The following is a 15619-nucleotide window of genomic DNA, read 5'->3' on the forward strand; positions in this document are numbered from 1 at the left end:
TCACCTGTTGTTAGAGCAGAGCAGGTGACAGTCTGCCAGTGGTTATACCTGCTCTTCTAATATGAGTGCATGTCCTTTAAGAGGGAGGACGTGTCGGATTGATCCCTGTCCCCCAGCCGTTAGGAAACTTGGCCCGCTTCCCACGGTCTGGGTGATAGCACGAGTACCCTTGACATGAGCTGCTCTTAAAAAATCTGGCCAAAGTGCAGTGCAGTGACTTGGTACCATGTCGGCAGAGCTGGCAGAGCGCGTCTTGGTTCACACTGCTGCTGGCTTCTGTAGTCATAAGGGAAGGGAAGGAAGGACGCGTGGGAAGGGTGATCACAGTGGATAAGAACTGGAAGGAAATTTCGAGGTCACTCATTGACAGTTGAAAAACTGGAGACCTGGAGAAAAGAGGCTCAGATGCATCACAGCAAAGCCTGCAGACCAGGCTCCAGAGGACCCACCCACATTTCTTCTGCTCGTGGCTGCTGAGGGAAACGAAACCTGTCAGGTTTTTTCTTGAAGAGCTGTGCTCGCTGTGCTAGTATCCTGCCTTATGTACTTTCCACCTGCTTCCCTTTTGTTCTCTGCCATCTCTGGCCTCTACTTTTCTCATCTGTCACCTTCATCGGGGCAGGCATTCATGTTGCTTAATGTCCAATCTGTATTCTTCCTGCAAGACATTCCTCAGTCTTTGGTCACATCGCCAGAGGATCCTTTCCTTGCTTTTTACAAAGTCTGTAATAGACTTCATTTTCTTTGTGATCTTGATTTGCTATATCACTCCATTCTCTTTTTGTTCTTCTTGCCTTAAGGATGCACTGGAGGCTTTTGACCCACACTGGTGGGAGAGCCAGTTCAGCCTCTGCTCACCTCTGTGTTGGAGCAATGGAGCTGTGGGGCAGACCCAAGTGCACAGGGGATGACTACGCTAGCATTTGCCCTCAAGCTAGGCCTCAGGCGAGGGTGAGAGCCCAGAGGGAGGACACAGTAACCCTGTTGTCTGTGTCCTGTTTCTCTTCACCCCTTCGTATCCACCCCTCTCCTTTCACAAGATATACCTTCATTTATGAATGCCAGTGGACAGGTAGCTGTGGTTATCATGCCCGGGATTTCCCTCAACCTAGTAAGTCCTCAGATGTTTGTTGATTGATTGAATTGACTGACTGGGACATGCTTCATTTAGACAGTGATACTCCTACACGATAAAAGGCAGGGGCTCTGAATTTTGAGGCTGGACTTCAGATGCTAGCATGTTGCACTCACAGCTCTTTTGTTCTGCCCTCCCACCCCCTTTATTTTGTTCTTTGCCTGAGGTTTCCTTTTCCATCTTTTCTTCCCTTTACAGTAACTTGTGCATGATGGACACTTAGTGACTGTTTAAGTACCAGAGTAATGTCTTCTTTCTCTTTGTCTGAGTGATAATTAGAAAGAATTGAAATTTCCCTAGACTTTTGTAGGGAAACAGCCACGAGACAATGAGAACTCCAGCTCTGACAGAAGACCTGTATTATCTGCTGGAGGAGATTTTCAGGGGTAGAAAGAGCACCTGGGAGTCGAGGGACCTAGAATTTTAGGCAGGCACCACCTCTCCATCACTGTGTGGCCGTGGCTTGTCACCATGCTTCATGTGCATAGCCAGATTCTTAGCAGTAACACGGTATCAGCAAAGGTAATCTCTCAGGTTCTCTTCCACTCAGTGTTGTCCCTCAGGTTCAAGTGCACATCCTTTGGTCACTCTGCTGGCTTTTAGCAGTGGGGTGGAGTTCGAGCACCGTGAGAGGGTGACTAGTGACCACGCGGTCCTTCGTACAGAGGCGCAGCCTCCGAGAAAAGGTTGGGTGAGTGGCGAGTCGCAGAACCCTGGATTTGGATTCCAGCTCTGCCACATCCTAGCTCAGAGACCTTGGACAAATGAGTTGACCTCTCTAAACTTTGGTCATCCCATCTGTAAAATGGAAATAACACTTCCCTTTTGGGGTTATTATAAAGTCTGTAAAGCACCTCAATACATTTCTAAGAGCCGCTGCTGCTTGGTGCTCCTAGCTTCCTTTGTCGTTCTTATGCAGCTTTTAAGCGAGCCAGGCAGTCCTTCTCCTGAGGGCATCTTCCTTGCTATCTGTCCCGGAGGGAGTCCCCTAACAGACCAGAGTGTTGGCCCCGTCATATACTTCATTTGAGGGGAAGCTGGAGTAGACGTTTTTCTGATGGAGACCAAGTAAGCTATTGGGCGTGAGGGAGCAGCATGCGTGTAGCCGTTAGGAAACTTGGCCCGCTTCCCACAAGATTATCTATGATCAGCACTGGAGAGGGTGTGAAATTGATTAGCACCGACGGAGAGTAATCGCCGCAGCGACTCTCCCCCAGCCTCCACAGAGCTCCTGCGTGCCATGGGCACCGGGCTCCTGCCGTTTCCTGACAGACATCTGTCTCCTTGATGCCAAGGCCATTTTGCTGGGCACTGGCGAACATTCCAAGGCCATTAGTGCTCAGCAGCCTCAGTGTTGCTCAGAGAGACAGGGCAGGGTGGGGGACGAGGGACGCATTTGTGAGCTGTGCTCTCTGCCAGCACTCGGGCTCCGTCCTGGCAGGTGTAAAGTGACTCGGAACACAACGACCTCTTTTTCACCTCTCCTTCATGCACTCTTCTCTCTTAAGTCGTAAACAATTTGCTGCCTCACCCCGCCCCATCTCCATTAAACTTGGATGTCCTACACCCATTGGGAACTCAGCAAATATTTGTAGACTCGAATTGAATGCTTATTTCTCAGGCATTTGATGACATTGACTGTCAGATCAGTAATGAATAAATATCTCGCGCACTTCCACACTTCACCAAGTCTGCAACAAAAAAGACCTTAGGGGGCACCTGGGTGGCTCAGTCGTTAAGCGTCTGCCTTCGGCTCAGGTCATGATCCCAGGGTCCTAGGATCGAGCCCCGCGTCAGGCTCCCTGCTCAGTGGGAAGCCTGCTTCTCCCTCTCCCACTCCCTCTACTTGTGTTCCCTCTCTCGCTGTGTCTCTTTCTGTCAAATAAATAAAATCTTAAATAAAAAAAAAAAAAAGACATTAGATAACAGGGTCCGGTACTGCCCCAGATAATGCGGGTCAGGTATTGACAGTTTTAGTGTCTCAGAACTCCCATCTTCCCTGGACACTTGAGACTTCCACGGGCACAGTGCAAATGGCCACGGTTTGCAATTGACCAGGATTCACTGGAGAGAATCCAGTCATTTGGCAAATATTTCTCAGGCACCTGCTCTGGGCGAGGCACCAGGCCAGCCACTGGCAGGGGGTGAGAGTTAGAAGTGCCCGTGGGAAGAAGGGGCCCCAGGAGCGGTGCTGCTGGCGAGGGCTAGAAGCGCCCAGGGAGCAGGGAGCAGTCGACTGCGCCTGGGGGCACCCTCAGCTGTTTCGTGCAGGAGGCCAGGTTCAAGCTGTACATTAAGAAATAGACACACATCAGGCATTTCCAACTGAAGAAGAGCAGGAGCAAAGCAGGGGCAGAGGGAGCCAAGTTTGGGGAGCGAGTGGGAAGTTAAATCCCAGGAGCAGAGGGAAAGAAGGGAGAGCGTGGGCTCTAGAGCCCGGCTTCCTTCTGCTTCTGACTGCGGACAAGTCACTTAAACTTTTCAGCCTTATTTTCTTCCTCAGTGGTGTTTTCTTTCTAAGGTGTATGTCCCAACCTGTGTACTTTGGGGAATTACAGAAGGTGGGATTTAGTGACCTAACACCCGAAAGCTGTTTCACAGGGCTTGGCACATAGCCGGTGGCCAGAGAACCTTTCATTGTCTCTTTAAGGACTGTCTGCACCCCATCACTCCTGCGCGCGCGCGCGCGCGCGCACACACACACACACACACTTTCTAACGCCCCTGGGACTGCAATATTTTGCGTGATCTGGGTGCCTTCTGTTTCATTAGCTTCCTCTCCCACACCTGTGCTCTCCTTCCTGCCTTAGCACCTTTGCATTTGCTTCTCCCCACTGACCTCACTCTTCTCTTGCTGGTGCTTCCCTCCAGCTTCAGTCTCAGCCTAAATGTCACCTCCTCAGAGAGTTTTCAGTGATCACCATATGGAAAGTAGCATCACCCCATCTCCAGGGCCCCTTCATAACCTCTCAGTATTTGCTTGTTTACTCTCTGTCTCTGGGGCTGTCATCTCACTTGTTCATCATATTCTAAGGACTTACATAGTGACTGACATGCATTAAATGAAGGACCATCGCTCATGAGATGAAATTAACGTTTGTCTCTGGGTATTAAGGAAAATTGAAGGTCCCGGGTTTTTTTCTAAATTGTTCCTTAACTCTCATTTTTAACCCTCTTCTTTTGTTTGCTCTATGATTAGCCCCATCATCAAAAATATCTCAGGTCATCTATGTAGATTCTGTGGCCTACCTGTGGCAGTGTTCGGCAAGGTGAAACACTCCTATTTAGAAGAGTCTACAGGACAAGCTGATAATTCTACACACATTCAGTTGGAATCACATTACTGCAGTAATCTGTAACTGGCAAAGACTTCCACGTCTGGGACAGTGGTCCACTGCTTTCGTATTGTCTTCAGTGACTGCTCAATTCCAGGGCCACAGTGTATCTGGACATGCCCTTGGGGCTCCTGGTTAACAAGATTTGACCTGAACTTTTAAAGGGCATGTAATTCTTAGTCTTCTAGTGAGCAGTTCTCCATGATCTGTAAATATCCAGGATGCTTGTCTCAGCAGATTTTATCTGACTCCCCAAACAACACCCAAGTCCAGAAAATACCAAGGTCCCTGTTACTGGGAAGATGTCTTGACTTCTCATTGGTTCCTTCTGGCTTCCCTCAGTTAAATGTACAGAGATGCCTGGCTTCTGACTGTCAGAAGTGAGACATAATTATATAGGTACTGGCAGGGATTTTTAAAGAGGGAGGAGAGCCTTGGAGAGAGGTTTCCCTTTTTTAGTTCCTGGGAAAATTATACTCAGCAGGTTTATTCAATAAAGTGTTCTCACCACATACTTTGCACTGTAATGACTTACAGATTGCATGCTAATTTTGCCATAGTTAAATCATTCTAGGCTTTATCCTGGAAAGAGAAGGATGGACTCCTTGTAATGAAACAGTATCCACAGGACTTGATGTCTGAAACAGACTTGGACTATTTCCTTAGCATTTGAAACTCATTTAAAGATCTGTACAGAAGGGGATGGAGCACAGGAATGGATGCGTGGGGTATGTGATCCTAAAGCACTGGGTAAGGATGTAGACAGGAGAAGTAGGAGACTGCCATTGATTCTTCTGCTAACTGTGCTGGAGGCTTCTGGGGCGTGCTTTAAAAAGAGGGAGTCTTGCTGAGAGTTCCTCTCAGCTGTTCTTTAAGCTAGTCGTTCCCAGACTTTCTCTGTCCAAGAATTTGCCAGAACACAGCTGGTAGCCAGTAGAAGCCAGTGATGGTGGGTGCTTTTTCCTCTCCTTTAGACACCCACCGATGTAGCCATATGCACGTTCACCCTCCGTGGCCCCCCTGCCAGCCCCCTTCCCAGTCAGTCATCCTTTCTGCCAGTGGAGAAGTCAGAGGAGCTCAGTTCTGGTCCTGTGCCTCTGCCACTTACCTTGCAGTGTGGCCCTGCGTGCTCTGTTTGGCTTTTGTCATCTTCCCTGCCCGCCTGTTCCAGTGGGGTTCATAGGCTCTCCATTGCTGTCCTCACAGGCTTGCTGCAGGCCTGGTTAGATCAGGGCTGTGTGCTGGGGACTCCCAAGTGTCTGCTGACTCCCTCCCACGGGACATCACCCAGAGTTTTTTGTGGCCCAGTGAGTTCAAAGCCTGGTCTGTGGCCCTAACCGTGTATCATCCGCTCCCCTCCTTCACTGCACCGGGGCCAGTCACCAGTTTCACCAGGTCAGAAACCTGGGCTGCATCTTTTTCCTCCTTTCTCTCCTGCTCCCGCCATGCATCCATCTGGTAAGTTTTACCTCTGATCTCTGTGCAGCCTCTTCACGTTCCCCTGTCCTTGCTACCGCTGTGGCCACTCGGGCAGCCAGCATCTTTTCTTCTTGTAGGAGTGTGAGTGCAGTGCCCTCCTCACTAACTATTTTCCCTGTCTCTAGGTTTGTCCTCTCTAGTCCATTTCCCACACAGTAACCGGAGATTTTTCTAAACTGAAAATGCAGCTACGCCACTCCCCTACCCAAACCCAGTGCACACTGGCTCTGTGTTACCTGCAGGATGGGCTCTAAATTCCTTTTGGGTCTTGCCAGGCCTCTCCCGCTGGGGCTCCTGCCTGCCGCCCTCCCCCGGGCCGCATCCTTCACCATTCCTCCACCTGTGACGTGCAAAAGCTACTCTGTACCACCTGTGCCTTCCTAAACTTTCTTCCTTTGCCCAGAATGCCTCTCTGTGCCATCTTTCCCATAGCCCTCTCCTGCAGCTGGCTAATTCCTCTGTATCCTCAAGAGCTTTGGCAGAAAAGTCCGTCAATAGATGCATGTTGAGTGTGTACCATGTGCCAAGCGTGCTGCTTAGTGTTGCCATGCCAGTGCCTGCAGAAAACCTCCTGGACCCCCGTGGCCCCCTGTGCTCCCCTGTGCTCCCTGTGCACAGCAGCCTGCACACCATAGACCCAAATCTTGCCTCTGCCTTCAGTTTCCTCATCAGGGAAAGGAGGAGAGTGGTAATACCTATCTTGAAGGGTTGCAGGGAAGATGAAATAGATCAATATATAGAAATCACTTAGAATAGTTTCTGGCACAAGGAAGTATGCCGTTAAGTGGTAGCTATTATTGTAAGTGTTTTTGGCCTCTATACTTGTCTTTCTCTCCCTCTAAAGCTGAGTCTCCACAAGCAGGGCCTGATCTTCCTTCCTCAGCAGTCCCAACAGGATTGTTATTTTCTGGCCTTGTGTTCTTGTATCTGCTGTCATGGAAGCTCTGGTTCTCTCAAGGCTGGCTTATATGTTGTCAAGATTCAAATGAGCAGTCGTGGGTATTTTTTGTTTTGTTTTGTTTTTCCAGCAAATTTAGAAGTGGAAGACACACCCATCATGGAGGCATCATGGTAGCTAGAAGGAACATGAATCCTGAGGTCATACGGCCCAAGGTTGAATCTCAGCTCAGCCTCACATGAACTCTGGCAGGGGATGACTTGCCCCGTGCGTATTTTAGTTTTCATGGTAACTTTACCGAGGGTCATTTTGAAGATTAATGAGATTGTTTGTAGCAACCAGTCACATGCTTATGTGGGTGGGCTTAACACACAGTCAGTTCTCCTGTGTGGGCAAAGGTCTGGCCTGAGATTCTTGGATACTTACCAGAGCTGCTGTCAGCTAGTTAGGCATTCTCCCTCCTCCCCCCACCAAAAAAAATCCCCCCCCCTTTTTTTTTTAAAGTTTTTATTTATATATTTGACAGAGAGAGATAGCGAGAGCAGGAACACAAGCAGGGAGAGTGGGAGAGGAAAAAGCAGGCTTCCTGCCGAGCAGGGAGCCCGATGCGGGGCTTGATCCCAGGACCCTAGGATCATGACCTGAGCTGAAGGCAGACGCTTAACCGACTGAGCCACCCAGGCGCCCCAAAAAAATCCCTTTTATTATTTCTTCAGCCTCAGTTTCCCCAGCTAAAAAGGACTGGCTGTCTCTAGGATCCTTCTCTAACAATCTGCCCTATTTTAGAAGCTCTTAGAAGGTTTTATTTTCTGTAGTGTTTGTGTGCACCCTCCCCCCCGCCACACACACACATCTCCACTTACCTATCTCTCCCATGACTTAAACTCTTCCCTTGCTTTTGAAGAAAAAGAGATGGGCCTTTTGTAAATGGTGGGGCAGTTCTTGCCCATGACTACAGACAGTAACTGTGACCCATCGGGGCTCTGAGTCACGTCCCCTCTTATTAAGGCAAGAGGGATTCTTATTGGTTTCATAGCAGCTTCTTTTATGACTGTCTCCTTCCATCAGCGAGGGGCAGCTCGCTGCCTGTCAGGGGCAGATTAGAAATGGCATCCACATGTTCATTTGGAGGCTTGCGACTTGCCTGCTGAGAGAGATAGAGGCGCAGGTGGAAAGGTGGTGATTCGGTAGTGCTCCTGAGGACAGATTAACATTTAAAGTGAGGATATGGCTGGGGGAGGGGAAAACAACACACAACCCTGCAGACATGGCACCTTGACACCACACGTACCACCTCCTTGTGTATCTTTGGAGATGAATCTGTTTATTTTAGCAGCCCCCAAACAGGCTTATGCTGCTGTGAATTGCAGTCTGTTCTACTTAATGTGCCATTCACTGAATTACCATCTAAGTTTTTATTCTAGCCCTCTCTCATGGAATGAGCAACACAAAACCTTGCCGAGTGTCTTCTGTGTTTCTGACTTTCCCAAATTACATGTGGAATTTGCTGGTCTAGCTGTAGATTCACACACACCCCCGCCCCCTTTTTTATTTTTTAAGATTTATTATAATGTTTAGGGGCGCCTGGGTGACTCAGTCGTTAAGCGTCTGCCTTCGGCTCAGGTCATGATCCCAGGGTCCTGGGATTGAGCCCCGCATCGGGCTCCCTGCTCAGCGGGAAGCCTGCTTCCCCTCTCACACTCCCCTGCTTGTGTTCCCTCTCTCTCGCTGTCTCTCAAATAAATTAATAAAATCTTTAAAAAGAAAAAAAAACAATTGAAAAAAAGATTTATTTGAGAGAGAGCATGCACTTGTGAGCAAGAGAGCACAAGCAGTGGGGAGCAACAGAGGGAGAGGGAGAGGCAAGCTCTCAGCTGAGCAGGGATCCTGTTGCGGGGCTCGATCCCAGGACCCTGTGATCACAACCTGTGCCGAAGGCAGACAGTAACCACTTAACCAGCTGAGCCACCCAGGCACCACTTGCCCCTTTTTCCTTTTTTTTAAGTTTCTTTAATTTACAAGGAAAAGACAGGCCCAGGAAACCACAAGATGACCTCACATTTAATACAGCTGGTTTGCAATAGACCCTAGATAGGCATCAAGAAAAAAATGCTATTTGTTCATATGCTAATACTGGAAAAGGTCTATAAAACAAACTTTTTCCTTCTTTGGACTATGAAAGGAATCGCAGGCTTGGAGCCAAACTTTGTCTGAAGGGTGGACGCAGTCAAAGTTCCCAGCTCCTCGTGAGGAAAAATGAGAAATCCATGAAAGTGCTTAGCCCAGCGCCTGGCACACAGTGAGGATTCGGGAAAGGTTGCTGTTGTCATTATCCGTGTGTTGCATGCATCCCATCTCTTGCCAGAGTGAAAGGACAAATAGAAAAAGGTCTTGGACGAGGAAATCACGTTCCACCAGAGTCTTTAACCAAAACTCAGTGACAGTCATTTGACATCTGTCTCAATTTTTCCATCTGTGAAATCTGAAAATGATATTTGAAATGTGCATACCCAACACAGGGCATACCAGCAAGTGAGGTTAATGAAGATACTCTGCTTTCAGAAGTAGAAAGTGCTTCTGTGGCAGTTGGGTTGTCATTGCTTCACAAAGAAGACAGTCACCTTCACTCTCCTCAGAGGTGAGAGTTGAATGAATTAATTTGTGAAAGACTTCCTTTAAATCTTAACTCTCCTGTCTCATTTCAGATACAGTTTAATGCACACACAGATTTTCACTCTGGAATTTTTTAAAGTAAGATATGTTTACAGTACTTTAGGAAGTTACTGGATTTTTGGAATTTCTCTTTAATCTCTGTTAATCGTATTGCCGTTTGAAGAGCACTCGATTTTCATGTCCAGATTGTTTCAAGATGGCCTAAAGTAGCAGATCCAGGGCTCATCTCTTTGTCACGGGGAAGTCTAATTTATTGCCAGAGGATGAGCTCATTGTCAGTGACCATTGTGTCGTGTCAGGGTGACGCTTCCTGGCTCCTACTGAGGCCTTTGTCGTGGTGGCTCTTCTGACTGGGCGCACAACTAAGTCAACCACTTCAGCCCGTCCATATAGACACCCAGATAGAGGCAGAAATCCATCTCATCTGGTGATGGATGTGCCTCAGTCCTAGATTTGTCCTGGGTTATCAAAGCTAAAAGGAACCTTCTAGAGCATGAGATCAAGGAAGACAGGTGGGGGCCCCTGCCATTCCCCACCCTGCAGTCAGCACAGACAGAGCTAACTGGTCTCAGAGCTCCTCTCGAACAAGCTCCAGTCGGCCCCACAACCCTTTCCCACGTAGAGCACTTGACAGCCACTGCGGTGAGTTAGAACGGGCACTCCAAGTGAAACCTTGTTTCCCTTCCCTGACCCAGCGCGGGCTTCTCGTTTCCAAGCAAAGAAGCCGAGGCCACGAAAAGTTAGATGACCTGCCTAAGGACACTAGTAAGTTAGTGTTAGTTTGTTTAGTACTCTGTCCCGTCTTGGCAGAGGAACCTATTTGTAGAATTAATACGTCATCATTCAGAAAACTCCCAATGTCCAATTAAATGCTTCTTGTGATGTCAGAGGGTCTCTTAAGAGGGAAAGAAGGCAAGGGAGGTTGGGTATCTTTAGAATGAGGTATTTGTGGCCTGTTGTACCCATGTACTAAGTTTAGTACCCACATGCTAAGGGTGTGGAGCTGCAGGTTTAATCTTTGCATGGGCCAGCCAGCTTCACTCTTTTTTGTCTAGTCACTTTGAAGCATATCTTATTGGTCATTTGGGCAGAAGTCATTCCCTCCCTACTGCTAGTGAAGCAAGTCCACTTGTGTGCTCAGTGTTCTAAATCAGACTCCTTTGGTACTTCCAGAGCCATCTATGAGGGAAATAATAGGGTGGGGAGAAGCTCATGATGATCCTAGAATGTTTATATTACTTTTATATTACTTCAGAGACTGAATCCTAGCCAGACGATCATGAGTTGGGTTGTACTGGCAGCTATTTTGGAGTCTCAGATACCCCGAGAAGTCTTTCCGGAGTTAGTTCTACTTCCTTATCGCCAGATCAGTTTTTTTTTTTTTTTAATCTCGTGTCTTAGAATCCCAGAAATGGAGCCAGAAATTCATTAATCCATTTATAATAAAGGTGATACATGATCCTACTTCTTCTTAAGATGTTCCTACAAGAACTGTCCCCAAACTTTCTTATTTTCCATCAGAATGATACATAACCATCTTGCTTCTTTTATTTCCCTTTAAACACAGAGTGCACGTTTGTGCTCAACTTTTCTGAATCCAGTCAGCAGTAAATATTCCCTGCCCGCAGAGTTGTAACAGGCTAGATAAGGTGCTATCCTGACAGCAGTCACCTTCTCTGCTTGCTGGTTTCTATGATGCTTCTAAAACTGTCAGGACAGAGACTTCGTCTTAGAAGTCAATCTCTGTTTCATCTTTGTGCATGTTCAGCGCATCGATGGTGATGCCTTTCTTGGAGATGAGCTAAAGTCATACCTCAGATCTACATTTGAAATTTTCACTTTCAAATCATCTGGCCGTATATCTAAAAGTAGAATGTTGAATTGAACGTTGTCAGAGTCTTGAAGTTCTAAAGAAAGAGGAAAAAATGGAGTTTGGCATCGCTCTCTTGGGTCCATCCTTTCTGGATGACAATATTTAGAGAAACAGGAAAGTACGGTATGTGCCTGTCTGGTTAAAAGAAGATCAGATTGTGGGGGAGAGTGTGAAAAAGGAGAAATCACCAGGGCTCTTCTGACCTATTTGAAGAAACTTAATTTTGCTGCACTCCATTCTTGAGCCTCTACCCCTCTTACTTGGCATCTTCCTTTGTTCTCGAAGACAGCTTCAAAATCTGCCCCCACACAAACATGGAGGTGTGAAAAGAACACGGACTTGGGTTTGAATCCCGGTTCTGCCACCCGCTGGCCTTGGGGAGGCTCCTCTGTCGAGTCCCGTTTCCTCATCTAAAATGGGGGTCATAATCCCTGCCCTCCAATATTTGTGAGAAGCAAAGGAATTTAAAAGCACTCAGACTCGGTCTGACACATCACAAGCCCTCAGTAAACACTGGCTGTTCCTCCTAGGGGGATAGATGGTGGCAGCAGTGGGTTTTATTCACACTGTCTCACACAATGCCTCGTATGTAGCAATCGATCAAAAATAACATGATCTGCCGATAGCCAGGATCTTTATAAGCAAAAAACACACTCCCTTACTCCTTTCTAACCTTTCTTTTAGTGATATTGGTGTTCCACTGTTGATCTCTCTCACCCTAGCCAAGTTGACTTTTCTATGCCTTGATCCATGCTGTTACTCCTTTTGCTTAGAATGTTCTTTCCAGCCTGTCCGACTCCTTCAGAGACCACCTCAAATGTACATTTCCTTTGAAGTCTTTTGACACCCCCCCCCCCCCAGACAGACATAGTGTGTCCTTCTGGATGCCCACGGCACGCAGTACAATTTGAGAGGCCCTTGATCATAGATGTTACTACATTTTTAAAAATTAACAACTTGGCAACGTTATTAGGCTATAATCTCCTTGATTATTGGGAACTCTTTTGTTTATCTTTGCTGCCCCCAGCACATCATACCCTGGCCCACAGTCTGGTGTTCAGGAAATCTTTATCAGGTGGACGAATGGAATGTGTTCCACTCCAGTTTCCATGTTGGCAAACCTCTAAGGTTTCGTCACCTCCTCTCTCCTCCATCTGATCTGCTCCTCACAGAGGCTGGTACTATGGCCTCCCAGCCATGCGCTCTGCATGGCTCTCAGTGCTGGGAGCCAGTGTGTCTGCCACACAGGAGTTACATATTCTCATTCAGGACATCTCCCTGCTCATGCAGCCTGTGGCCCATTGTGTCTCACTTCTCTGGCCAGCGTTCAGGCCCCTACCAGCTGGCCATCCGAGGTCCTGTCCCGCACCACGTCTGATGCTCCCCCTTCTCCCCATCCACAAGAGTCTTAGCACACACAACTCATTAAACAGCGCTGAACTTCTACCTGCATTTTTCAGTCCTATTTGACAAATGCTTTCCAAGAGCCCACTGTGCTCCAAGTACTATGCAAGGTGTTTTCTAGGGTACAAAGAAGAGTGAAACACACCTCTTGCTTTCAAGGAGCCTACACAGGAAAGAGACACACATTGGAATAACTGCTGTAAGGCAGGTCATGGGAGGTGCTGTAGAAGAGGTATAAATCCAAGTCTTGAGGGTTTTCAGGACCGAAAAATCCTAGTATCTAGCTGGAAAAGTTTGCAAGTTGGAAAACTTTGAGAAGTTTTCAAAGCTCTCAGGAAAAGTTTTGAAAGGAATATCGCATTTTAGATTTTAACTATATTATGATAGAGATTGGGGGCTGGGCAAAGTACCAACATGGCAAGCAAAGGTGAGTAGACAGAGAGCCGAGGGCAGGCCTGTCTGTTCTGTGTGCAAGGTCGGGGGGCGGGGGGCAGGCTGCTGGTGAGCAGAGAGCAATGAGCAGCATGAGGCCTCATGAGACCCCTGGATGTCCTCATCCTTAAGGCCTTCATTCTGCTGTCTCTCAGGAGCCTGGAAGGGTTACCCAGGAGTCACTTCTTCCCCAGATGCCCTCCCATCTTAGCCAACCATGATCAGCACACCACCTGTCATTATTTTTAATATCCCCTTACTCTCCGGTCATTTCCTGTGTCCCTGTGGCCTCCCCAGACAGTTGGCCCCTCCATGACTAAGACCAGGGCATCCCCTTACCTCCATTTTCATTCTTTTTCTGCCTTAAATCAGTGCTTAGAATGGCGCCCTTGCCGCTGGGCGCTTAGCTGGGCTGGGATCTGAACACTTGGTATTATGTTAATCATTTCCACCTCAGAGGTGAATCAGACAGGATTCCTGTCCCCAGGGAGTCCATATTCTAGTAACTGGTAATCATGTAATTACGAGCAACTTACTTAACCTCTGTGTGTCTTGAATTTTGATTTGTACAATGGGATTAATAATCTCCTCCCTGCTCTCTTTAAATGTGGTACTCAGGACCATATATACATAATGACACTTTAAACCCTCCAGCATTATAGAAATGTAAAGTGTTAGCAGCAAATGCTTTTTGCATGAGTGGAAGTCAGGAGTAATTTTGCTTCCTGTGCCCCAGCTGCTGAACACTTAGGAGTTCTGGAGCAGGAAGTTACAATTATGAGTAAATGAGAAACTAAAGAGACCCTTCTATTTTTAAACTCCTCAGACATCAATCCAGTGCTCCATGACTACCTCATGAACATTAACACTATTACCAGGTTACCAAGGAATTTGCTACTAAATGAAGCTAGGAATTAGCGGTGGTGATTTGCCAGAAAGTGCAGCCCTCCTTTGCCTCAGACAGAGGCCTTTAGGAGCGAGATGAAAAGTAGCCTTGTGTTGCTACAGGCTGGCCCCTTGGGCAAATAAAGAAGTGCATTATCTGCGTCTAAATAGTCTCTGAAGGATTCTTGTTGGAGATTGATGACCAAGTGGTAAGTCCTTCAAGTTTGGGAGAGTGGAAAGCAGGGTCCCAGGGGCTTCTATCAGTGACAGGAGCCCAAGTTGTCAGAGGGAACCATGGCCATAAAACTACTGACAGAATTAAGAAATGGTGTTGTCGTCAAAAGCATGTGTCAAGCACCTGTCTTCTCAAGCCAGTCTGCCAATCATGTGGGATGAGTTCCTCACCCAGATCTTACTCCTGAGAGCTGACAGCCCAAAACAGAGATGTCTTTTCCCCTTCATTCAGTGCGTGGATGTTTACTGAGTGGGCACATGAAGACAGAATTCAGTCCCTGCCTTACCAGAGTTCATAGTCCACCCTTATGAAATGAAGGGAGTTGTAGATGGGAGTTAGCAACGGGGCGGGGTGGGGGGGTGGTGGAAATCACTGTGCGAGAGGAGGTCATGCAGGGGAGAGGCGTGTTGAGGCATGCTCAGGAATTTCAGAAAGGAGCAGTGTTAGCCTTCCATAATCAGGAAAGGTGTGGTAGAGGTAGCATAAAAGTAGTGCTAGCTTCAGAGATACCCCAGGATCCTAAGGAAGGAAGGAAGCGAAGGCCCAGAGATGGGGAGAGGAGCTCTGGTGGCAGAGGCAATAATAATCCACTAGTTGGGGAACTCAGGGATGGTGGTGAAAATGTCCTAAGACAATTGTGCCGGTTGCACAGCTCTGAATATACTAAAAGCCATTACATTGTGCACTTTATTTATTTTTTTTTTATGATTTTATTTATTTATTTGAGAGAGAGAATGAAAGAGAGAGAGCATGAGACGGGGGGAGGGCCAGAGGGAGAAGCAGACCCCCCTGCTGAGCAGGGAGCCCGATGCGGGACTCGATCCCGGGACTCCAGGATCATGACCTGAGCCGAAGGCAGTCGCTTAACCAACTGAGCCACCCAGGCGCCCCTCATTGTGCACTTTAAATGGGCAACTTGTATGGTATGTGAATTGTTATCTCAATAAAACTGTTTAAAAAAAAGAATCCACTAGAGAGGAATAGATTTGAGGACAGCAAGTCTGATAGGCCTGGGATTGCAACGGTTGAGGAAAGACTCCTGTTGGTCGCTGGGGTGTTGGCCTAGGGGAGTGCCTGCTGGTGACGTGAAATGGAAAGGGTGGTGGCATTTGCTACTGACGCAATGTGAGCCCAAAGGGGCACGTGTATGTACAATGGGTGTCGTGCCATCACCATCAGCCTCACCAGGGCATCAAGACAGAATTGTGGAGGCAGGACCGCTCTTCCCGAGTTTGACCTGACTGGGGAGGGAAAGAGAAATCTGTAGGTC

At 47.7% G+C, this 15619-nt stretch overlaps 1 protein-coding gene across 3 annotated transcripts in view; it reads left to right on the forward strand.

The window, feature by feature from the left end:
• CTNNBL1 (catenin beta like 1) overlaps positions 1-15619 on the forward strand; it is a 156278-nt gene that overhangs the window by 129191 nt on the left and 11468 nt on the right. The gene's annotated exons all lie outside the window — the stretch shown is intronic.

Source organism: Neomonachus schauinslandi, chromosome 10, assembly GCF_002201575.2.
Source record: "Neomonachus schauinslandi chromosome 10, ASM220157v2, whole genome shotgun sequence".
Lineage (NCBI taxonomy): Eukaryota > Metazoa > Chordata > Mammalia > Carnivora > Phocidae > Neomonachus > Neomonachus schauinslandi.